General features: G+C 39.0%; 1 protein-coding gene across 13 annotated transcripts in view; it reads left to right on the forward strand.

The window, feature by feature from the left end:
* Positions 1-23,893, forward strand: part of SGMS1 (sphingomyelin synthase 1) — a 264,800-nt gene that overhangs the window by 107,035 nt on the left and 133,872 nt on the right. For 9 of the 13 annotated variants that reach the window (XM_010971268.3, XM_074374011.1, XM_074374004.1 and 6 more), the window contains one exon: positions 20,326-20,365. The exons of 2 other annotated variants lie outside the window; for them this stretch is intronic. The gene's annotated coding sequence lies outside the window, so the exon portion shown is untranslated. Of the gene's footprint in view, positions 1-17,925; positions 18,053-20,325; positions 20,366-22,262; positions 22,338-23,893 lie in introns of all 13 variants that reach the window. 2 more of the 13 variants (XM_074374007.1, XM_074374005.1) reach the window with 2 other exon arrangements.

Consider the following 23,893-nt stretch of genomic DNA (forward strand, 5'->3'; position numbering starts at 1 on the left):
CAGAATGGCAGTGTCTGCACAGGGAGGCGACCCCAGGCTTTGTATATTGGAGGCTAAGCCTCCAAGAGCTGCCCTTTCCTCCTCAGCGAGCTGGGAACCAGGAAGGAACATTTCACGCCACTGCACTTAGGACAGCTTGTTCTTAATCAAGTGTTCTGGAAAAAACAGCAATTTGTTGTTTTCACACAGGCCTGCAAGTTCATTTCCCTCCTCTGGCCCAGGTGGTAACTAATCATTTTCCTATCAGCGACAAAGGAAGATGAGTGAGGCTTCTGCAGACATCACAAGTGGACTTCACACCCCTTTGAGGAATACAGGATTCTCATTGTCTCTATGGTGGTACCCTCCATGCTAGGTGGGGCTTGGGGTAGCTGTTTTCTCATACGAGTCTGTGAAGATTTAAAGAAGTTTTTCCAGCAGCTATTTTTCTGTATTGGTTGTGGTCTTGTATTAATGTTTTGCTTCATTTCAGTTTGGGCTTAATTGCATCTGTCTATTTACCTTACTGTGGGAATGATAAGTTCATTTCTGACCTGTGACAGATCAGTCCACTTCTTGAAGCTCTTGTTAAAATTGAAAAGTTGATGTATGTTTATAAATTTGTACATTTTTACTTCCTTAGAAAAAGTCTTTGAGTTCTTGAGGGCATCTACCTAATTACATTTAAAATTGAGGATCTGGACATTGAAAGGGAAGGTATTCTTTTCTGCCCTCTTATTCTCACATCACAAAACTTTGTATCTGCACAGTATTAAGTAGCAGAATCCTAATATTTTGGTAAATTTAGGGACAACTCATTCGGAAAATGTTGTGAAATGTGGGCAAATATTTGTCATTCCATGGGCAGACCTAAAGGACTATACCTTCCCAATCAGAAAGGCAGGAGGCGGATCCACGTGCGGTGAATTTGCCTTTTTCTTTCACAAGGACTCAGGCCCTCCATGGGGACTGTCCCCTGCACTCCCTCAGCAGCTCAGTTATGGGATGAGCCTGGACCTGCAGCTTTCTTTCCTGACTTCTCCTGCTGTTCAGGCTTTTTGTTCTCTTTCCTCATTTGTAAATCGTCTTTGTGTGGGGAGAGGCTGGAGGTGGAAGTTTAAGAGTCATCTTTTTACAAGCAGTAGAGATGATGACCCAGGTAAGTGGTGTTGGGATCAGTTAGAGCTGCAGATTGATATCTTGTCAGGTGAGAGGCCTCTGAGGGAGGAAGGAGTTTCTGGAAGAACAGCCAGGCATCTGGGTACTCGGGTCCTGTGAACAAGAAGGAAGCAAGGCCCATGCCAGGCGCTTCTAAATCGCAAATATATCGTGTGAAAAAGATACAATCTGTGTCCACAAAGCAAGACCTCTGCTTAAAGAAACTAATTAAAAACAAAAACAAAAAACCAACTTCTCCTTTCCCAAGCAAATATACACACATACAACAAAAATGGACAGTGACGCAAGATGTGCAATTTTAATTTTGCTAAATACCCATATTTATGTAGTTATGTCTAATTATCTAGAAAATAGTCCTAAGATTTCTTTTTTTTAGTTAGGGTTTTAATGATACCATGTATGTATTTTAACATCTTACCACTTTGTCTGACCTCTTTGAAAGTGAGGTTCCTATCCTGTCCTTTTTTTGAAATTCCTCTGGCACTCAGTAGAGGACAGAGTATCTTACAAGGACTTAGCGACAACTTGTTGAATTGGATTGAAGCATGACTCAGCCCATTTATGTAGGTGGAATTCTGCTTTACTTGCTTGTGGGTGTTCACATATTCATGATGTTTATTTACAAGCTATCTTAGCCAAAGAAATGCCTGCTGATTTTTGTTAGTCTGTGTGTGAATCAAGAATTAATTTCTTAAATTAACCCAGAGAAGAGGGGAAAATTAAACATGTTTCATTAAGTGCTCTGCCTAGGGTAATTTAAAATATGTAGCAAAGGACCTTTGTTTATAATACAAAATTTTGTATAAAACAGGTAATTGTAGATAGTTGCCATTGAATTATCAGGTCATTACATTTGTGTCAGAATGACAGTTTGTGGACTGGTTTCCCCCCTTGTCTCTAGTTCTCAGTGTTGAAGAGAGGGGCCCGGGGAGGTGCTGTGAATGGAAGAGGGAGAGGAGTTCCTCCAAGGGAGGTGTGGGGTGTGGGGGTGGGGAGCCACATCAGTGTTATTGCCAGAGCATAAATCGCAAGAGAGGATGACAAGAGACAACATGTCGAGGCTGGGACAGTCTGTGAAGAGCCTGGATGTCTGCAGAGCACATTACTCTTTGGGTTTTAAGCAGGAAGGGACAGGATGCAGTTTCTGCTTTAGAAGATCTCTTTGTACCGTTTTGGGTAGTGGACTGAAGGCCACAAAGGCAGCTGCAGATCTGTTTGCTCCTCCACCAGCCCTCCTGCTGTCTGTCTCTGCTTTATTTCCTTGGGAGCATTTGTCACCAGAGCACACATTGTATATATTTTATTTACTTGCCCACTGCCTGCCTTTCCTAAGTAGAACGTAAACTCCTCGAAGGTAGGCATATGTCTGTTTTCCCACTGTAGTATCTCCCATGCCGTCGTAATCCCTGGGGAGTAATAGGTGCTCAGCAAATAATTATTAACCAATCAAATGCATGAGTCAGTTTCTGAAATCAAAGTGTGTCATTGTTCTCCTCAGACCTTTAATAATTAATTACAAAAGGAAAAAATCACAACAATTCAGTGGGGGAAAGTTGACAACACTGTAAACAAGGGATCAAAATTAACATCCCGAATAAGAGATTGTGAGGGTCACGTGTCTCTGGATGTCGTAACCCAACCAAGAAGACCAAATCTGAATCTCATCATGAAGAAACACCAGAGAAATCTTAATGGAAGGATATTCTCTGAAATAATTGGCATGTATCCCTCAAAAATGTCAATGGCATGAAAAACAAAAGCTGAAGAACTGTTTCAGTTTAAAGGAGACTAGAGAGACCTAAGGGTTAAGTGCAGTTTGTGATCCTGTGCTGGGTCCTGGGAAAAAGGAAACTTCCCGGAAGGGCGTTGGGATGATTGATGACCTTGAAATATACCAAGGGGGCAGGGGAAACAGATTGTGAGCCAGAGTGCTTGTATCTAATTTAACTCTGGATAAATTGTCCGGATTCACAAGCTGCATCTCAAGGTGGATTGGGCCGTGCTCAGGACCCGGGGCAGTGGATGAAAGATTGGCGGGGGCAAGAACCCTGGAGTGGGATTCAGGAGACCTGGCTCTGCCTCCGAATCTGTGGGGCCCTGGTTCCTTCTCAAAAGTCGGAGATCTGACGCTCAGAGACTCTGGCTATTACATAACTTGGATCTGAGCAGCAGATTTAGTCCCAGTGCTGTGAATTCTAGGCAGAGGGGATAGGGACATCTAAGGGTTAATTGTAGGTGCCTCTAGGGGTGTGATTTGCATTTCAAAAACCAGTGAAGGAGGAAAAGGTAAAGACAGTGACTGACAAGATATCCTATTTGCTTATTCTTACTTGTTTGTTTCTTCTTGGTGGTCAAATCACAGTGAAAACTCAGAGGAAGGTGGAGATTCAGAGAAAAGCTATGTACTCAAAACATACAGTTTTAGGGAGAAAGTATGGTCTTTCTATCACTTAACAGTGGTGAGGCTAATTTCAGGGGTCTATTTTATAAGCTGTGTTTTGTCATCAGTAGCATTTCAGATTCGTTCTGCCTGGCCCCAGTGATCACTGAGACCCAGTGATGTTAGATATTCATTGACCATGAGCCTTTCTAGGATTGGCTAAAGAGTTCTTTGAAAAATCAGCTGAGATCCCTTGTTAAATCCTAAACCACCAAAGAAAGAATTAAAAATGACATACCCATATGCCTTAATTATTGAAATTAGAAAGTAATTTTAAAGCAGTTTAAAGGAACAATGGTTGAAACAGAGTTCCCTGGTTAAATCTGAACTAATAAACCTAAATAGATGCCATTGTCAGGACATCCCAGTGTTTTGGAACCACTTCTTTGTGTGGGTAGAAGAAACAGGTTAGTATGAGCTTCTGTGAACCAAGATGGAGAGATGAAGACTGTTTAGAAACTTGAAGCCAGTAACATAATTAAGGTTTTGGAGTGTTATTTTACCTGAATTTCTCAGTGGAGTATATAAATAAACTGTGTCCAAATTTTAAGGAGTAATTTAAAATGTGTTATAATATTAATGGAACCGAAATCAGAATCCTTTGTAGAGATTTAAAGTGTTGATAAGTGTAAAATGCTTAGAAAAATGCCTGATGTGTGTCTTCAAGTGTTTTGATGACAAATTCATATCCTTTTGATTTAACTTTTATTTAAAAATCCATTTTCATTTATTTGATTTACTTAAATTTGAAGTATGCATACTTTTTTTTACAACTGCTTTAAGTTCCCAAGTATTTTATATTTTACTGTAATTTATCAATAAATTGGTAGAAACATAAATAACATAACTAACAGTGGTTATTTGGTGGGAATTTGGGTTAAATGATTTCTAAGTTTTTCCCTCAGGTTCTGTGAATTTAGACAAGAAGCCAGGTAAAGAAAAAGATACCTAGAGAGGCTTCTACAGATCTAGCTTTTTTTTTTTTTTTTTAATGAAGAATGTGAATTTAGCCTAAGCCATACTTCAAAAGATAACCATTTGGCGTTAACTTTTTAATTAACTGGGAAAACAGAGAATCTTGTCTCACAGTGTGCTCTACCTTTTTGCTATAAGTATAATTTAAAATTTGTGACAGGTTATTGTTACTGCTTTTTCAAATTGTGAAAAAGATGCAGTTTTGTGCTATGCTATGTCTGCTTAGTTCTGGTTTCCTGCCTACTCTGGAGAAGAATATTTATGTCTATATATTTATGTATAAGAAAATGCTTTCTTGGCTACAATGGCGACTTTGAGGTTTGAGGAGTATATGTATAAATTGTGTAGAACAACATTATCTGAATAAATGAGGAAAGGGTTTGCATATATAAAATACTAAATATAAGATCTTTTTGTGACTTACCTCTTAGTAGTATTCTAGTAACAGTAAAACCTTCCTCTTCCTTATAATGATCTGTCATTCTTTTATTGCTTATTAATGTGCCAGGCACATGCTAAGTACTTTATACAATTTTGCAATTAAATTCTTCCAACAACTTTAAGGAATGGGTATTCACGGCTCCATTTCACAAATGAGGAAACTGAGGTTTAGAAAAGGTACTTCGCGTACCTCAGAAGTGGCAGTTTCAGATTTAATACAAGATGGGTTTGGGGGGAAGGAAGTAGCTTAGTGGTAGAGCGCATGCTTAGCATGCATGAGGTCCTGGGTTCAGTCCCCAGTGCTCTGTCAAAAAAAAAAAAAATGACAGTTTTTGTACAAAGCTTTTTTTTTTATCTTAGTTGCTTTATTAAAATTAACTTCTCAGAAGACGAATATTCAATACTGCATAGGTGGGACAAAAATTTAATTCAATTAACCAGTTTTAAAGTTAAAAAAATACAGGATTGCCATTAGGATGGCAACTATGAAAAAAAGAAAGAAAGAAAGAGAAATAAATAATCCCAGAAAATAACAAGTGTTGAGAAGGATGTGGAGAATTTGGAACTCTTGTGCATTGCTGGGAATGTAAAATGGTGCAGCTGCTTTGGAAAATAGTGTGGTAGCTCCTTCAAAAAATTAAAAATAGAACTACCATATATTCTGGAAATCTGAGTCCTGGAGATATAGATAGATAGATAGATAGATAGATAGATAGATAGATAGATAGATAGATAGATATCCCCCAAAGAATTGAAAGCAGGATCTTGAAGAGATACTTGCACACTCATGTTCATAGTAGCATTATCCACAATAGCTGAGAGAGGCGCAGGCAACCCAGGTGTCTATTGATGGGTGAATGGATAAACAAAATTTGGTCTATGCCCACAATGGAATATTATTCAGCCTTAAAAGAGGAAGGAAATTCTCATATAAGCTACAACATTGATGAACTTGAAGACATTATTCTACGTGAAATAAACTCATTACAAAAGGGCAAACACCATATGTTTCCATTTGTATGAGGTACCTAAACTAGTCAAAATAATAGAGACAGAAAGTAGAAAGGTGGTTTCCAGTCGCTGGGGTGGGGGGAATGGAGAGTTATTATTTATTGAGTATCAAGTTTCAGTTTGGGTTGATGAAAAAGTACTAAAGATGGATGGTGGTGTTGGTTGCACAACAATGTGAATGTTCTTAATGCCGCTGAACTATACATAAAAATGGTGAAGACGGTAAATTTTATGTGTATTGTATTACAATGAAAAATATCATTTAAAAAAGAGGAGAGTATTGAAGTGATTGCCTGTGAACTCTTTCCTGAGAAGGATAAAAGGGATTTTTATCTTAGCCATGTATTTCTTAGGTTAAGTTATTCCAGCTCCCCCAAACAGCCTTCACTGGAAAAGCAAGGGTGGTGGAAAATCAGTGAGACCTTGAGATTTATTTCCCTGACCCCCGGCTTGCTTCAAGTCCTCGTTCTCTTCATCTTGTCCAAGACAAAATAAGTGGACTTTCCTTGGGAACTGAATTCTTTGGAGGGTGATATGAGCATACTTTCACTCTGAGTGCTACAGGGGCACCTTTCTCGGCCTGAGAGGGAAAGCAAAGTGCAGAAATAACGTGGGGCTCACCCTCCAATAGGTAAATGAGATGTTTCTGGAATGAAACCTGTAACTGAGAGGCATGCTTTTCAGTGGGGCCTGGTGTTAGATGGCAGATGGATGAATCATCTGGTCAGAATGGGGCACCTGAAGGATACGGAATTTAATTAATACCCACTTCCCTTTGGGTTTATCCTACAGAATCTCACTGGTTCCACTCAGCTCTGTGTGGGAAAGTGCAATGTGATGTAACAGTGAAGCTGGGTGATCCATCTGCCAGCTGTAACACTATTATGGTTGTATGGATTGTAACACCTGAAAAGAGGGCTCCAGACATTTTTGTTGGTTGAGTTATTTTGTGGTCACCATACAGGTAGTGTAGTGGTGAATGGAGCCCGCACTCTAGTGCAAAATGGTCCTTTTGGGGCATCTTCCTATTTGTAAGTGTGAAAAGTTCAAGGGAGTATAGGGGGCATCTGGCAAAGGGCTTTATCCTTCCTTGGGGGAGAGAGGTGTGGGTGGAGCCAGAGTGCCCCTAGTTAAAGTGCTCTCTGGAGAGGTTTGCACCGAGGCTTCAGACTTCATTCTAACCACAGCAGGAGGCTGTTGTCACTTTTCGGTGGGGAGAGGAGGGTGGAGGTAACCAGGATGATTTTACCCCTCCTGGTGTTTAAGGCCACATTTACTATTGGATAGAAGCTAGAGTGGAATTAGGGAGGTCAAATAGGAGGCTTCTTCAAGACTGTACCCACAGATGACGGTAATGATAGTAACTGACACACATGGAAGGCTACCTGAATGCAAAGCTCGACTTGCCTTATCCTCGCTCTTTGCACTATAGGTGGGTGATATTACTGGTACCATTTTGCAGATGAAGAAATCCAGGAACAGAGCGGCTAATAAGTTTGCTTAAGATCTTATGCTAAATGGATCCGGGCTGGTGGGCAGGCCTGGGAGCTGGTAAAGAAGAGCTGTTTCCATTCTCCCCAAGCCATGTGATCACCAGGAATGTGGTGTAGGAAGGTGCAGGGCTGGTTGATGGCTTTAAACTGAGGTCCAGGAGCCGTGGGGCACCCCTCTGGCCACGTCTGTTCCTTCTTGGGATAGATGACAGCTGTTGTCCAGTGTCTACAGGGCTGGCCTGAGTTCTGGGGAGGAATGGGTCGGTTGGGGGCATTTGCTAGAGCCTTATGCTCCCGCATGCCTGCTTGCGTTCCTGGCTGTGGTAGTGGTGGGGGATGGGTGTAGTGTGGGGGTGGTGGCAGAGTACACAGCGTCATTCTGATTAGTGAGCAAGCTGTACATGGATATTTACTGATGTGAGCAGGTTCTGCCAGTCCCCTAGGCATCTGGTTGACATAAAGAATAGCCAACAAGCAACAGAGTGCTTTTTTGTGATGTTTACTCTATGAAGACACTGAGCTTGGCACTCTACCTGCTTGACAGTAAAGGCAGCAAGAAATTCAGAGCCATTAAAGAACTGTGTATAGCAGAATACAAAAACAGCCTTTTCAGGTGTTTTGTCAGCCTGTTTCCTGCAGACATCTGTGGAAAGCATGTGCCTCTACTAACATTTAGGAAAGGTGGTTAGCAGTTTTGTAGAGAAGCAGGGAACTGTAATTTTCCACTTTGTTTTAAAAAATCCACCTGCCTTGGTCATGCTTATTATTGAATGTGTTGGATTCAGTATTAAAGGAAAGCTGACAGGTAGGGAACATCTGCTTTTTCACTTAAAAAAATGTTAAATATGTGGTTTTTTTTTAAATTAAAAAAATGAAATACATGCACATGGTTTTTAAAGATTCCCTAAGTGACATAAAGGGGTGTAGAAATCCTCCTTTCATTCTGATCCTCCCACGCCTTCCCCAGAGATGGTTTCAGGTTTCTTGTGTATTCTTCATACATGGTCCATGCAAATACAAACAGATGATGTATGCAGTATGCAGACTATTCCGTGCTTTGCTGTTTGCATTATATAATAGTTCTTAGAGATGATTTCATATCAGCACACATAAATGTATCCCATTTGTCTTAATAGCTATACAGTTCCAACGTATGGAATGATCAGAATTTATTTAATCAGGCTTCATGTAGACCTTAATGCTTTTATAAACAACATTGCAGGATATATCTTCTCCTTTACTGTTTCACTCACGTGTGAGCGTATCTATAGAATAAGCTTCTCTGTCAAAGTAAATTTGTATTTAAAATCTTGGAAGGCTTACTGCTGGGCTTAGTAAAGCTAGAACTCGAACATCTATTGTGTGAAAGACTGGTCACTTTTGAGAATTTAGTTTGATTAACATGGTTTTTATCCTGACAGAAATTGTAAAGAGGTGCTGATGAAATCTCTCACTTCTATTTAAACATTTGCTCCTAAAAGTAAGGTCTTTCACCCAAATGTTATTTCAAGCAAGCACAGTTTAGTCATTCATTAAGCCCCTCCCTTGACAGACACAGCACAGTCTTGATCCTGAGCCCCAGCACCCCAACCACAAGCTACCTGTGGTGAGCATGGGGGCCACTCACTTCCCTGCATGAGAAACTTCGCAACACTGGAACATGGGGAACGTATTGAGCGTCTCTTGGTGGAAAGTCTTAAGGATCTTCTGAGGGATCTGCAACTTTGTGTAGCCAAAGAAGTGTTGCTACTCAGTTGTTCATCTGCACTTGTGGGTCACCAGTTCAGGAGGCATTTTTCTGCCGGCTTCATGCATGTTAACCTGTGTGGTGGGGTGTGGTGGGGGCTTAAACTTCTTAATGTCAGTCCATTTCTGCAAGTGATGTTTGTTATTTTTCAACATCTTTCCAGAGTTAAATCTTACTAGGAGGGTGTGAGGAGTTTAAAGAAACTGATAGTGGGGGATTTATTTTTGTTTATGTTTGTATTTAATTTTTTCAGCATTTAACCAGGAGTGTGGAACCTGGACTTTGCCATTTGATCCTCTAGACTATTCATCATATTGTGGGACGCACCTGGAAACCTCTGCACTTCCTGTGCCTCGTTAGTCAGCACTATTAGTATGTCTTTTTTTTTTTAATTAAAAAAAAATATGCAGACTTGTTTTGAAAGACAGCTAAAATGTCAGTTGGTATCCCTAGTGAACAAGTTCTTCCTTTGACTGCTTGTTCTTGTCAGTGATGATCTGAGATGGGTGTAGTTACCAAGCTTTTGAAAGTGTGTATCTAGGTTCTATAATGTGGTCTTGAGTGGCGTTGGTCACTCACTGAGTACCTATTAATAATTAGCCCTACACTAATAATAACAGTAGCTAACTTGCACTGAACCACTACTCATCAAAATCCTGCACCTGAGTTTTTTGGTTGTTTTTTTTTTTTTTTGCCTGACTTTTAGGGATCAGGTGACTGAAGAGGTTAAGCTGAACACACAAGGGCCCACCGTTTGTGTGTGTAGAAACAGGATTTGAATGCGGGTGCTTTACTCCAGGCTCCCACCGTGATATTGTACATTAGTCTCCAAAAGAATCCTTTGAGATTGGTAATAATATTCTCATTTTACCTTCAAGGACCTTGAGGCTCAGAATTAAATATGACTTAACTACAGGTCATTAAAGTTCATAGCTAATGAGAAACCACGTGGTCTGAAATCCAGATTCTGCTGCGTTGCTCAAAGTTGTTATTTAAGGCAGGGTCTCATATGTGGGCTTGTCCCACATATTTCAGGACATTTTGCTTCCCTGGAACCCACTCACTAAATTCCAACAAGGACCCCGTGACTGTCCACCCGAAAATGTCCCCTCGTACTTCTGATGTCTTTTACTAGGTGTATATTTACATTTCTTAATTTCAGGCTTGCCTCTTATCATTATACTACATTGCCTCCCATGGCAATTTTTTAATCAACAGTAATCAAATTTGACTCTTGCTCATAATTTGGAATAGTTAGAATAATTGGAATAATTGTAAATGCAAATCATTTCAATACAAAATCACAGATGTGAGAGAGCATCTCACCCAGATCCTTGTCTAAATTAAACACAAATACACACACACACACACACACACACACACACACACCCCTACACCCCTCTACTCACCCCAAAGCACACAGATGGCAGGAAGGACTTTCTCAAAGTCAAAAAATAAATTGGCAGCTGCCTGGACTCAACTCCAGTGGGGGAAGGAGGTGACATTTCTTCGAATTACCAGTTTGCTTCAGGCAAATGTATTTGACTGAGCTGTGTTTATTTTCTAATGAGTGATTTTGACCTTTCAAAGGGAGACATTTGGAGCGTTGATGTAATTTAGCTGAAACGCATACCATGGAACTGCAGGACAAGTTTGTGGCTATTTTGGAAAAGTTATTTCACACATAGTCTTTTCCTTAAGCAGTTTTACAGTGCTGACAGAATTGGATCCTTATAATGAGACTTGTCACGTTTACCCCAGCAGGTGTTTGTGCAGACTCCCCCAGATTTAAGTAGAATAAGAGGCAGCTTGAATAATCTCATATGTTCTCATCCTGATGGTTCTCATAGAGGGAGAGAATTTTTGGTGAATGAAAAGTGTTATTGCTTGAGAACATTCATTTGTTCAGAAAAACTGTTCAGTGCCTGTTGTGTAGCAGATACAGTTTTAATTTCTGTGGATGAATTGGGTATAGATTTTGCCTGTTGTATGTGGTACTGGTTTTTTCCATACTGTTTCTGTATCTTCATTAAAAGACAATTTAAAAAGATGACTTGCCTACGTTCACTTAGGACACTGTACAACTGTAGTGTTCATTGTCTAGGGCCAGAGTTAGAGGTTAGTTCTGGTAAATGTACACTTCTCTTTGCCTGAGAGAATCAGTCTCACTCATTTAGTTGCATGCCTTTAGAATATGAAATGTGTTTTGGGGAATGAATTTAATGAAGAAGTTGATTCATTATGCAGGAGGGTCATCAGATGATGATAACTTTTTTAAAAAGCACCTTTAATCTCATGGAGTTCTTGGGCCTCAAATTTGGATCTTGGTTAATCAGTTAAATCGCAGAGCCTGAGGATACTATGACCAGTGCAGAAATGTCTTCTGATGAGTGATGAGTGATGAGTGATGAGTGATGAGAGAGAATTCGCAGGTGTTGGAGTACTTTTTCCAAATACCCTTACACAAATTTGGAGGTGTTGAGGGATATGCGTTTCTTACTGTGGGAAAGAAAAGTTCATTGGAGCTGTTGACATAGACCTTTCATTAGATTTAGAAATCGTAGAAGTTGTTTTGAAATCTCCCAAGTCATAGTAACAGGAAAGTAATGCTTCTTTTCCTCGTCCTCCTCCTTTTCCTCACGATTACTACGATGACGACGATGAAGACGATGACAACAACGACGACAATGACAAAGACGACTGTTATTACAGAGAGAGTGGGAACATTAACTTGGGAAACGTCTGTTTGAATTAATAACTCATTCAGCAGAGACTTTGGTTGAGAGCTATTGTATGTCTCTTTTACCTTCATGAGGAAGAGACCATGGATTAAAAAGCTTGATATTGGAGAACTCTTTAAAAAAAAAAAAAAACAACAACAGTAAAACACAACAGACTTAGGGCATCTCCTGGGGTCGTTCAGCATAATTTGTGTACATATGACTTGTATCCAGAGCTAAAGTGTATTACAGTAATCCATGTTCTTAATGATGACCTCTGACTCATGAGAATCATGTGAAACTGGGTTCTGGGGACTCTTCTTGTTTAAAAAATATCAAGAAATAACCCCAGAAGTGTATTTGAGGAGATGGAAAATGTTTAGGATGCCATGTGATAGAAAATCAGTTACAAAGTAGCACGCATGTATGTCCTCAATTTGGTAAAATCCAATGATGTTTTTCAGAATTTTATAGTGAACCTTGGTAACTCTTGTAAAAAAAAAAAAATGTCATTAGAAGTTAAGGGGAAATTCTAATTCTCCACAAAATAGTGAGTCAACCATTTCTCAAAAAAGAAGAGGGAGCAGGGGGCAAAGATTTTGAAGAATATTTAATAGTTTAGTGGCCTAGAAACGTATCTGTAAGTTGTGACATGAAAAATGATTATAAAGCAATGTGTATAGTCCTAAATTTGTAAAATGAATGAATTTCCAAAACAAGAAGTCAACCAAAATTGTGTGTAAAAAGTATACAGAATATACAAAATTATGCAAAATTTTGCACAAAGTAAAAAAGCATTTAACAGTGTATATACATACATACATACATACACACACACATGCACGTATCAGTGGATCAAGCAAAGAAGGCTTGGAAAGAAATATTTCCAAATGCTAAGTGATTCTGGTGCAGGCTAAAGTTATTGGTAATTTTTCTTGCCTCTGTGTATCTTTATCTTCTAACATCATTCAGAGAACATCTGTTACTTTTGCAAACAGGGAAACAGTAAGAAAGAAATGTAATACATTACAGAAAGATTTTCACTTACTAAAAGAGAAAACAAAAAACTTAGCCCAGAAAGTCTCTTTTATCTGTGCAGTTGTCTCCATTTTATTGTTTGATAACTGAGCCGTTTGAGGATTTTTGTTTTAATGGGGCTCCTAATGGAGGTGGTGCCTTCTAGCCCATGGTTGTTACTACTTTACTGATACAAACTTAAGACCTCAGGGCAGTGAGTGAGGAGACAAACGATTCTCTGGTAGTTCTTCATGCTCTCAGATGACACCTGGGAGGTGAGGCCCCCTTTGTCTTTGTATGTATCTTACCAGGATGGACACTTAACTCTTGGCTGAGGGTTACACTCAGTGGAGAAAATTCAAGAACCAAGCTTAGTGCATCATTTTCCCTAGGAAATTAATTTCCAAGATTTAGCCCTTGGAGTTCTGAAAAGCAAGAGCTGGTATATGACTGCAGCCCTTTCTTGGAGATTCTTAGTGCTCATTGACATATTCAAGGTTCTGAGAAATTCTGGTGCGAAAAAGCAAATGTAATTGCTAGTTCCAGTTTAGTTCTCACTTGCTATGACAGACTTGGCCCATGACACTCACCCTGACCCTGTGTCCCTCTTGATCTTTTACCCCAGCATCTAACTGGCAATTTCCTTTAGCATTTCATAATTCCAATTTTTGGGGCAGAGAATCTGAATGGCTGGCCCCATCTTTTTAGCCAGTAAACACAAGGCGTGAGCTCCAGACCAGCCGTCTCCCCAGGTCCAGTCAGCTATGGCTGTGTGCAGGGTCTTGTATCATGTGATACAGAAGATGGCAGCTGAAGAGCAACTGAGCTTGGGGGTGTGATAGAATTCCCCAGGAATAGCGGTAGGTGAACTGATACCCTGATGTGTCTACTGCAAATTCAGTTTGAGTAAATTAGTTGATTCTCAGTTAAAAAAACATTTCTCATGATCTGCCTTGGAACTGGATTTAATATTTTAATCTGTTTCTATATTGGAGTACATTTGGGATTTCTTTTTAGTTCATCTTGTATTTTTACTAGCCAGCTGAATTTTGTTTCTTTTAGGAACACAAAAGATAGCTTTTGTGACTTGCAAAGTTTATTATGGTAGCCTGGTTTGACAATTCAGGGTGAATTTTCTTTTGAAGCCCTACTATTACTTCAAAGTATTTAAAAAGGAAATAAGAAAATTCTCCTTGTTGTGAGTTCCTTTAATTACCATTAAATATTTATTCTTTTCAATATCTGAATCCAGATTCAAAAGGCAAAGTGCTTGGATTCATTTTTAAAGTATTTACTGAATTGCTGACCTGTATATACTGTACATTCAGGAAAAGGCGTAGCCTGTATCTGTGAGAACTTCTGACTAGTTAGGGAGATGGTGCGCCTCTCACAGAGCGGCTACTTGGACAGCAGTAGATTAGACATAGTTTAGATAATTTTTTTAAAGGCCTTATAGTTCTTGAAGTTTTATAGTTTTAAAGGCATTACATTTTTTCTTACTTTTAGTTGAAAAAATTTTTTGATAGTGACATAAGACTGTAAAGATGGTTTTACTGGAATGTCAATTATAATAAACTATTGTGTAAATGTAATTACCAGCCCAGAATTTGTTGGGTATGTATATAATATTTTGGGGAAAAAGTTAAATAAAAAAATAGCACATGGACAATTCCTTCATTATTACAAATATGTTTATTTCCATTGTTCTTACTAAGCCAGGTGACAGGCGTGGACGAACAGTGTGGGGAGCAGGGTAGCTGAAGGATATTAGAGGGAACTGCAGAGCAAACACTTAGCAATAAAAAATGTTTTGAAGGTGGGTAGTAATCCAGTTTTGAAAATAATCAAGTGTGAAAAGTAAGGGTGGGTGAATTGAGGACTTGATGACAGAAATGCTTGATTTGATAAAATTGGTAACAAACATGATAGGGTTTTGTTGGTTGCTTACCAATGTTTCTGAGAGCATTGTGTAAACACAGATAAAGTGTGGCTCTTGCCCTCAAGGAGCTATGATTAAATACACACAAGGAAGATTACATTGGCACATCTAAGGGTGGGGATTTAATAACAACCAAAACTTGCCCTGGTAAAGTAGAGGCAGGGCACTGCTAACAGGGCTCTTGGTAACAGGATCTGTGATGTAAGAAAATTATTTCTTCCATTTGTGGGTTTCTCAATAAAAGTTCTAGGAACCTGAGACTCTTCTAGGCAACCTCCAAAGGTAAAATAAGGATCGAGAACTATATTTGAGTCATGGGAGAGGAGGATATCTGAAGATTTAATTAGAATGAAACTGTTTGGAAGACCCTTTTCTGTGTCCTATATACCTCGTTTCTATCAGTAAAAAAGTGAAGGCATTTACCTGACACACAGACTTCTTTCAGGGATTAAAATGAGATTCATAGCTTGTCTACGATTTGTACCTGGCCCCAGCAGGAACGTGCTTGTGTTTGTTGACACTGCTATTTACCTCCGAGTTTCACCTGTCACACAGAAATGTAAATACTAGTTGATGTGGTTTTTCTCCTTGAAATGGTGAGCTCCTTCAGGGAATCGAGTCTTTTGTCTCTTCATAATCCCACTCAATAAAGGTTGCCTGAATGAAGGGTTAAGATACCTTTTCTTTCCTCCAGGCTAAGGAAGGCACTGGGTTCCTTCTGCAGAAGGGGAGAGGCCTTTGCCTGGAGATCACATTTTTGTTATCAGGATTAGCTTCGGGCTTTTTCTAGTTTTGCTCTGTTCCATTACTTTCTCTTATTATATCCTGGAGCCCAGTTACTTCCTGTCTGTCACCACTGGGAGTCCTCCTGTAGGTGTGGTGTATTCCTCCGAACTTTTCTATCCCCTGCTTCAGCCCTCTCCTTCAACGCCCACATTTTAGTGGACTGCAGTTTAATAACCTGGCCTTTTCTTCTAGATGAACCTGCCCTCCTCAGCGCAGCTATTCACATGTACTTTACAGAGGAAGAGGGAAGAGAGGAGGCCCTTTGAGAGGCAGAGTGGGAAGTTGCTGAACTCCCAGGGTAGTGAATGGATGGCCTTTCACATTATGTGTTTTCTTTTACACCTCAGCCCAGCAGCTCAGAGAAAGAGCTCTGTGACTTACCCGAGAGAATCTCAATGGGTTGCAAGTTGAGGCCAGATTTGGGGGAGGGCTGGGAGGAGACTTTCAGTTTACTCTTTGTGTTATTCTTTCAATCTGGGATAAGTATGAATGTATTGTAGCAACGGGGACATTAAGATTTTCCTTGAGCCAGCGTGCTTGAACTCTTCTCCCTGGTGCCAGCTGCTAGCAGAATTCTGGAAGCCTTGAGGTGTCTCCAAAAGGAGAGCCCAACTTTCAGTCACCATAGACTAGGCGTGATGCCTGGGGCTTTGCAACTATAGTCAAGACTGTCAAGGCTCTTCTCCAGGCCTGGAAAGAAAGACACAGTTCAATTAAACTGTGTTACTGAGAGTTAGACGTTAGAGGACTTCAAAGACTTTGTACTTGGCATTTTGTATTCTCTTAAACTCAGATTTAATTCGTATAACACGCTGTTTTTGAGTGAGAGTGAGGAAATTTTCAGTGTGTGTGTGTGTGTTTTCCTATTGTAATAAAATGTAATGTTAATAGGAAAAAATAAAAATTATAAAAATATAATTAAATTGATCTTGTACTGTTCCTGGTCTCTGTATTCTTCGAGTCTAATTTCACATCATCTTTCCTCCTGAGAAGAAACAACCAAGTTATTTCATTGCCGAGTTTGGGACAGGGTTGCCAAAAATCGAAGTATGCCTGCTGATTTTTCCTGCTGTGATTTCCCTGTCGTAGGTCCACGTTGACAGAGGCAGTTGAAGTTGATTTTGGCCTTGCCTCCCAGGGTTGTTCCTTGGGTGGTCAGTTAGTCAGCTTGGTCCCCAAGCTGAAACCTCTGTCCTCCCTGATCTAGGAGGGAGTCGAGCCTTGAAAGGACTGGCCCTACGAATATGAACTTGTAAAGTGGAAATTCACCGTGCCTTAGAGAATGTTGTGAACTTAATTCTTTTCCTTCCTCCTCCTCTCTTCTTAGGCTCTTTCTGTTTTACTTTGAATTTCCTCCTACTCCAGGGTCGTTTTTCTTGAGGGGGGGTCACCAGTAGTAAACGCACGGGAGTTTGAGTATTGTCACACCAGAATTATTGTGAATAAGGGAAGGGCATCTACCCTGTCACCTCCACTCCCCCCAGTACCCTTCTGAATGTCACTGGCTTAATGTCTGAAAAGTTTCTTGCCTTGTTATACTCAGTCTTAGTTAAAAGTTTAGAGCTATGTATGGCCTTCTAAGTGCAATTTGGATCATTTTTTCCCTAGATGCTTTACTGTGCAAGGTGAGCGTGGGTAACTTGCTTACTCACTGGTCCCAGAAAGAAGGCTCACGTTGTATCTTCACAGCATGTGTCCCCTGTAAAACCAAGTCTGTGGCTTCTACTACCCCCTTCCCGTGCTAGATCCCGTATAAAGACATCACCAGAGAGCTCTCAGCTGCCCTAGTAGTTATCTAATCTATATAAAGAGTCCATCCAGACCTATTTTTGTTTCCTGTCCCTAAGCCACTGGCTAACAAGACACTTCCCCCATCTCGCAGGAGGAAGGCGTGTCCGTGTCCTTTTGTTCAGGACATGTGAAAAACACGTTGAAACCGGAAAATAGTGAAAGAATCATTAAATGATTCTCGGAATTGAAGAGCAGATTCGGTTGTTTTCACCATTAAGCCAGAACTGTCCTGTGTCTTTGGCCTCCGACACACTTGATTTGGGATCCTTTCCTACTTTTTCACACTGTGACCTCTGGCAAGTTTGTGGTCTTGGACAATTTCCCGACCTTGGACAAGTTGTATAACCTCTTGGGGCCCATTGTTTGCATATGATAAATTGGTAACCCTAATCCCTCCCCCCTTGCAGGGTTCTCACAGGATTGAATGTGAAGGCTTTTCGTGATGTCTGACAATCCTGGTTACTGTCGATGACACATTGTTTTGTATTTATCAGTGAGGATGCAAGAAGGCCTTTTTTAGCTACATGCCTTTTGGTAGGTACATCATATATAGCCTTTAAAAAAAAATTCAAGTATAGTCAGTTTACAGTGTTGTGTCAATTTCTGGTGTACAGCATAAAGTTTCAGTCATACGTATACATACATATATTTGTTTTCATATTCTTTTTCATTATAGGTTACTATAAGATATTGAATATAGTTCCCTGTGTTATACAGAAGAAACCTGCTGTATATCTATTTTATATATAGTAGTTAGCATCTGCAAGTCTCAAACTCCCAATTTGTTCCTTCCTACCCCCTTCCCCCCTAGTAACCAAAAGTTTGTTTTCTGTGACCCACATAGTCTTATAGCAACTTTTTTAGATATGTTATTTCCTCTCCCTCTCAAGTGGCAGAATAGAAGTTTCTCTTTTTGAACTGTGTTCCCGTTTTGGCCCCTGCTTTTTGAAAGTACTTACGATAGAATTAAATATTCATGCAGATGTGATGTGCCGTTTGAAGGTGGCTTTATCACAGGTCCCTCAATACTTTTCTGGTGGTAATTTGCCTTTCTGCACCTGTGACTTTCTCTGAGGGACATCATACTCTTGATTTCCTCCTCTGTTGCAGTGGGAAAGCATGCTGAGTGATACAAGTTAACATGTCAAAAAATTACACTTTGTGAAGTTGAAGTGTTTCTTTTGAAACTTCTTTGAGGTAGGAAAGATGAGTGGGCCTACTTTACAAGCAACAGGACCCTTCAAGTTTTTGATAATTTCAGAAGAAAGACTTTGTGGAACCTGAATTACCTGGTTCTTTCTTCTAAATGATTCGTGGGCCAGGACAATATAATATATTCTGTATCTAATTACAATGGTCTCTCTTCTGAGAGCATTTTACTTTTTATTTTTGGTGTCTCCAGCCCTGCATAGTAGCTGTCAAGAGGAACAGCTTTGCCTCACCTACTAACTCTGTAATTTTGGGCTCTGTGCTTTGCTCTGAGACTCAACATCCTTATCTGTCTACAGGCAGATAAGATAACGCTGTCTTCAGAGCAATGAGAAGATCAAGTGAGATGATGCATCAGTAGCTTAGTCTAGCTTGTTAGACTAGTAGTAGACAAAACATACTAGTTTGGTTGTTCCCTTTGTTCTATAGATGTTTTTGTAGCTATACAAAGGAGGTCCAGACTTCCTTGGTCCCCTACCCTCCTCCCTCTGCTCCCACTTCCCAGACTGCACTCCTAGCCGTACGTTTGTCCTGGACAACAGGAAGGCCCTTTATCTTCCATTTATATCATAACACAGCTTCTGTTTCCCCCAGTCTCGGGAGACCTTGCAGGTTGACTTCAAACAGCCATCCAGCTCGTCAGAACATCTTCCTGAGACACGTGAGCATCGTCCTGAAATAATAGCCCCCTGCAGCCTGTGACCACTTGCCACTCTCTTCCTATAGCATTTTATTTTGGTCCAGATAGAAGGATTCTTAGACTCTCAGACAGATCCTTGATCCAGCAGTCGAAACTCATGTGTGATATTCAGACAGGGCAGTGGTGACCTTTGGGGAGAGTGGTGGTTACACTTGTGTGCTCACTTTAGGAAAATTAAGTAAGGCACTCGATTTCTGTGCTTTTCTGTGTGTATCTAATACATTAGTACAAATGTTTATTATTTTTTTAAAAGGTACTTTTTTTCTCTTTCTGCAGGTACTGTAATTCACATGTATATTCACATAGATATTTTTGAAGGGTTACATTTCATTTTTAGTTGGGAAAGTCATGAAATTAAATGAGGAAGCGTTTCTAAGCTCTTTAAGGTGATGTGGGTTAAAGTTTATAAGGTCTTTGATCATAAACATACTTATGTGGTCTGGAGTTTCACTTAACTTGCTGTTGATGGCGTTTGGTAAAAATGAAATTTAAATCTGTTGCTACCTTTTCAAAGTTGTGATTCTTATGTTTTGAAAATATGCTTTCTTGCTTCTTTATCTTTCTCTATGTTGTCAATTAGCAGTTATTTAGCTGAACAGTGAGGAGATAATTTTTAAAAATGTATGATTTTAAAACTCATGTTATACCGTTAGATGCACTTGAATTGCCATGTTTTTATTGGCGTTGGATTTACATGCTTGCTTCTGCATGGCTTTGCATAAAGCTTACTCTGAATACCATAACAGCCAGAAATTAGCTGGGAAGTAGGAAAGAATTATTTTTTGCTATGGATAAGGGATAAGAAGTGAATAATATTTACCTTGGGTTTCAGTTTTTTTCTTATAAGCAGCTCATTATCTGAAGAATGTACTTTAATTTGCTTATTATTTTCTTCTAGATTGGAAGGAAGACAGGTGAAGAAAAATAACATGATTCAGGTAGATGGAGTTTTAATTTCTTTATGCACCTTTTTATGTTTAGTTTGTATTTCTCATGTTTTCCCATTGAGAAGAACAAAATTTTTGTGGTCAACTTGAATGTTTTAAACATTCCTTTATATATTTGACTGTAATAGTCAAACATATTTATACATTTAATTAATTTAGTTACATATGTACATTTAATAATCACATATTTATGTAAAATATAATACTACAACTAACGCTTTTTTCCCACTTAGAAAAATTTTCTTCCAACTCTTTACTTACATGTTTGACGTCAGTATCTTCATTATTAGAGTCACATTTTTAGAAGCATTCAGTGCCGTTTCTCACAATATGTTTTCATTTTAGTTGTTTGTGATACAGCACTTTTGGAATCCATGTATGGTGCTATAATTGGAAATTTTATTCCAAGCCACACGTAAACCATTTGTATAAAGTTAGAACAGTTGCTGCTTCATTCTTTCTCTGTAGATGAAGGTTGGAGATGTCCATTGTGTCACAATTTGTAGATTTGCTTTGTTAAATAGTTTTCCTTCCCCTCTCCCTCCTTCCCTTCCTTCCATCCATTTATTTTATTTTATTTATTTTGAGATAATCACACGTGCATTGTTTAAAGTTAAAGTAGTACTGTAACAGCCATTCCCTTTTCTTTTTATACTCCCATTACTCCTTTACCCAAAGATGGTCCTTTTCAACTCTTTTAGTTACATTTTTTGGTATCCACCTACCTATTTCTAAATAATACACAGTATGCTTTACTGATTTCTTTTCACATTTTGGATGTAAACACTGATTTCCTGCTGCGGATTTAACTCTCATACACAACTATTTACCCTCAGTACACACCTAGTCTTGTCTCTCCATTTTCTGGATGCAGTCATGTTATAGTCTGTGGTTAAATATATACTTTATATATATATTGAGTATATTTTATATTTAATGCTTTTTATTATATGTAATGCATTTTATATTTTAATATAGTTAATATATATTATATTTAATGTTTATTATGACTGTGTTTTGTTAATGGCAGAGCTTGTGAGACTTAGGTTGAAATGTCTCTGGCCATTCTGCTTTCCATTTGGTCATGTGTGGACTGTTTTATTTTTCTGGAAAATATTTGACTCTTTTCTTTATCCCCAGAATTATGAAATTTCATATTGAAACATATGTCTTACGATTTTTTTTTTTTTAACGTTCATGATTTTCTTCCTTCAGAAACACATGTCTTCCAATTTGGGAAGTTTTCTTGCAGAGTTTCTTTGATAATTTTCTTTCCACCCTTTTCTCTGTTTTCTGTAAGTTTGTTAGTGGGATATGTGGACTTACTGGTTTGGTTCTCTAGTTTTCTTATGTCTTTTTCTTAGTTATTTTCTAACTCTCTGTGTTTCTGTTCTGAGAGGGTTTCTTAGTATTTTTTAAACTTTTAATTTCTGCTGGCCTGTTTGTAATTTCAAATTTAATTTTTTATTGGCCTCTGAATATTTCATTTAAAAACTGGGATCCTGTTCTTGTTTCATGGATGTGATACTTTCTCTTTTCCCTTGAGAATATGAATTGAATTATTTTGCCGTTTTCTTCTGCTCATTGCACTTTTCTTTTTCCTCTGTGTTTTCCCTTTTAATCAGCTTGTTTTGGTCCTTGATTTTAATGTTAGAGGCTTTTCTCAAATGAATGGTGAGACTCTTTAGTTGTCTGTTCATATTTAAGAGTGATACTATAAAAAGTGGACTGGAAATTTGCTTTCCTAGTTGGCTTCTGTAAAGGCTCTTTGGGGAGGAACCTGGCCATTTGAGTTCAGGTGATTCCTGGACATCAGAATCTGCAAATCTTCTTTCTTGGATCTTTCGGTTTCTCCAAAAGGAAATCCTCTGTTCATGTGTTTTTGTAGGGGTAAAAGCCTACCTGTGAGGATCTGGGGGAGCCAGCTGGGAGAAGGGAGCCAGAGGTCTCACTGTACAAGTGTGTAAGTGCTGAGTTCTTGGTGCCTCTATTTGAACCTTATGTGATGCCTCTGGGTCTGAAGTCTTGGTGCATCATTTTCTCCAGAGAGTAAGCAGCTTCCTGTTACAGAAGTAGGGATCATTTGTCTGGCTCTACCAGGTGGGGAGAAGACCTGGGATTCTAACTGCCCCTTTTTTTGGTTGTTGTTTTATTATCTTGCAGTTCTGTAGGTCAGGTAGGAAGTCTGGTGTGGGTCTCACCAGGTTAAAGTCAAGGTTGCCACAGGACTGCAATCATTTCTAGAGGAGAATCCATTCCCTTGCTTTTCCTAGTTTCTAGAGGCTGGCTGTATTCCTTGGCTCCTGGCCCCTGGCCCCTGGCCCCATTCCCCCTACTAAAGGAGCAACAATAGGTCAAATACATCTCATGTTGCATTACTTTGACCTCTTCTGCTTCCATCTTTTGCTTTTAAGGACCCTTATGATTACACTGGACTCACCTATTTAATCCAGAATAATATCCCTCCTTTTTTTTTTTATTGTGGTAAAGAACACAATATAAAGTTTACCATCTTAATTTTTAAATTGTATAATATAGCAATGTTAAGTATATCCACATTGTTATGCAACAGTGCTCTAAAACGTTTTCTTCTTGCAAAATTGAAACTTTATTCCCATTGAACAACTCTCCTTTCTCCCCTTCCTCAGCTTTTGGCAACTACTGTTCTATTTTCTGTTTCTAAGAGTTTGACTACTTCAGATACCTCATATAAGTGGAATCTTATAGTATTTGCTTTTTGTGATTGGCTTGTTTTACTTAGCATAATGTCCTCAAGCTTCATCCATGTTGTAGCATATGGCATGGATTTCCCTTTTTTAAAAACTAAATAATATACTGTTCTATGTGCATGCCTCATTTTCTTTATTGACTCATCTGTTGATGGACATTTAAGTTGCTTCCACCTCTTGGCAATTGTAAATAGTGCCGCAGTGAACATGGATGTGAGATCCTGCTTTCCATTTTGGGGGGCATATACCCAGAAGTGGGATTGTTGGATCAGAGAATAGTTCTATTTTTAATTTTTTGAGGAACCACTATACTGTTTCCCACAGTGGTTGCACCATTTTACATTCTCACCATCAGCACATAAGGGTTCTGTTTTCTTCCTGCCAACACGTGTGATTTTGGTTGATAACTCCTTTGGTTTTGATTTTCATATTCCTGATGATTAGTGATGTTGAGCATCCTTTCTTATGCTTGTTGATCATTTATATATCTTCTTTGGATAAATGTCTATTCAAATTCATATCTGTTTTTTAATAGGGTTATTTGTTTTTTGGTGTTGAGTTGTAGAAATTCTTAATATATTCTAGCTATTAACTCTTTATCATATATATACATAAACTATCTCTCTCTCTTTCTCGTTCTCTGTGTGTGTGTGTGTGTGTGTGTGTGTGTGTGTGTGTGTGTATATATAGTTTGCAAGTATTTTCTTCCATTTCGTAGATTGTCCTTTCATGCTGATTGTTTCCTTTGCTGTAAGGAAGTTTTTAAGTTTGATATAGCCCTATTTGTCTC

This window comes from Camelus bactrianus, chromosome 11, assembly GCF_048773025.1.
Source record: "Camelus bactrianus isolate YW-2024 breed Bactrian camel chromosome 11, ASM4877302v1, whole genome shotgun sequence".
NCBI lineage: Eukaryota > Metazoa > Chordata > Mammalia > Artiodactyla > Camelidae > Camelus > Camelus bactrianus.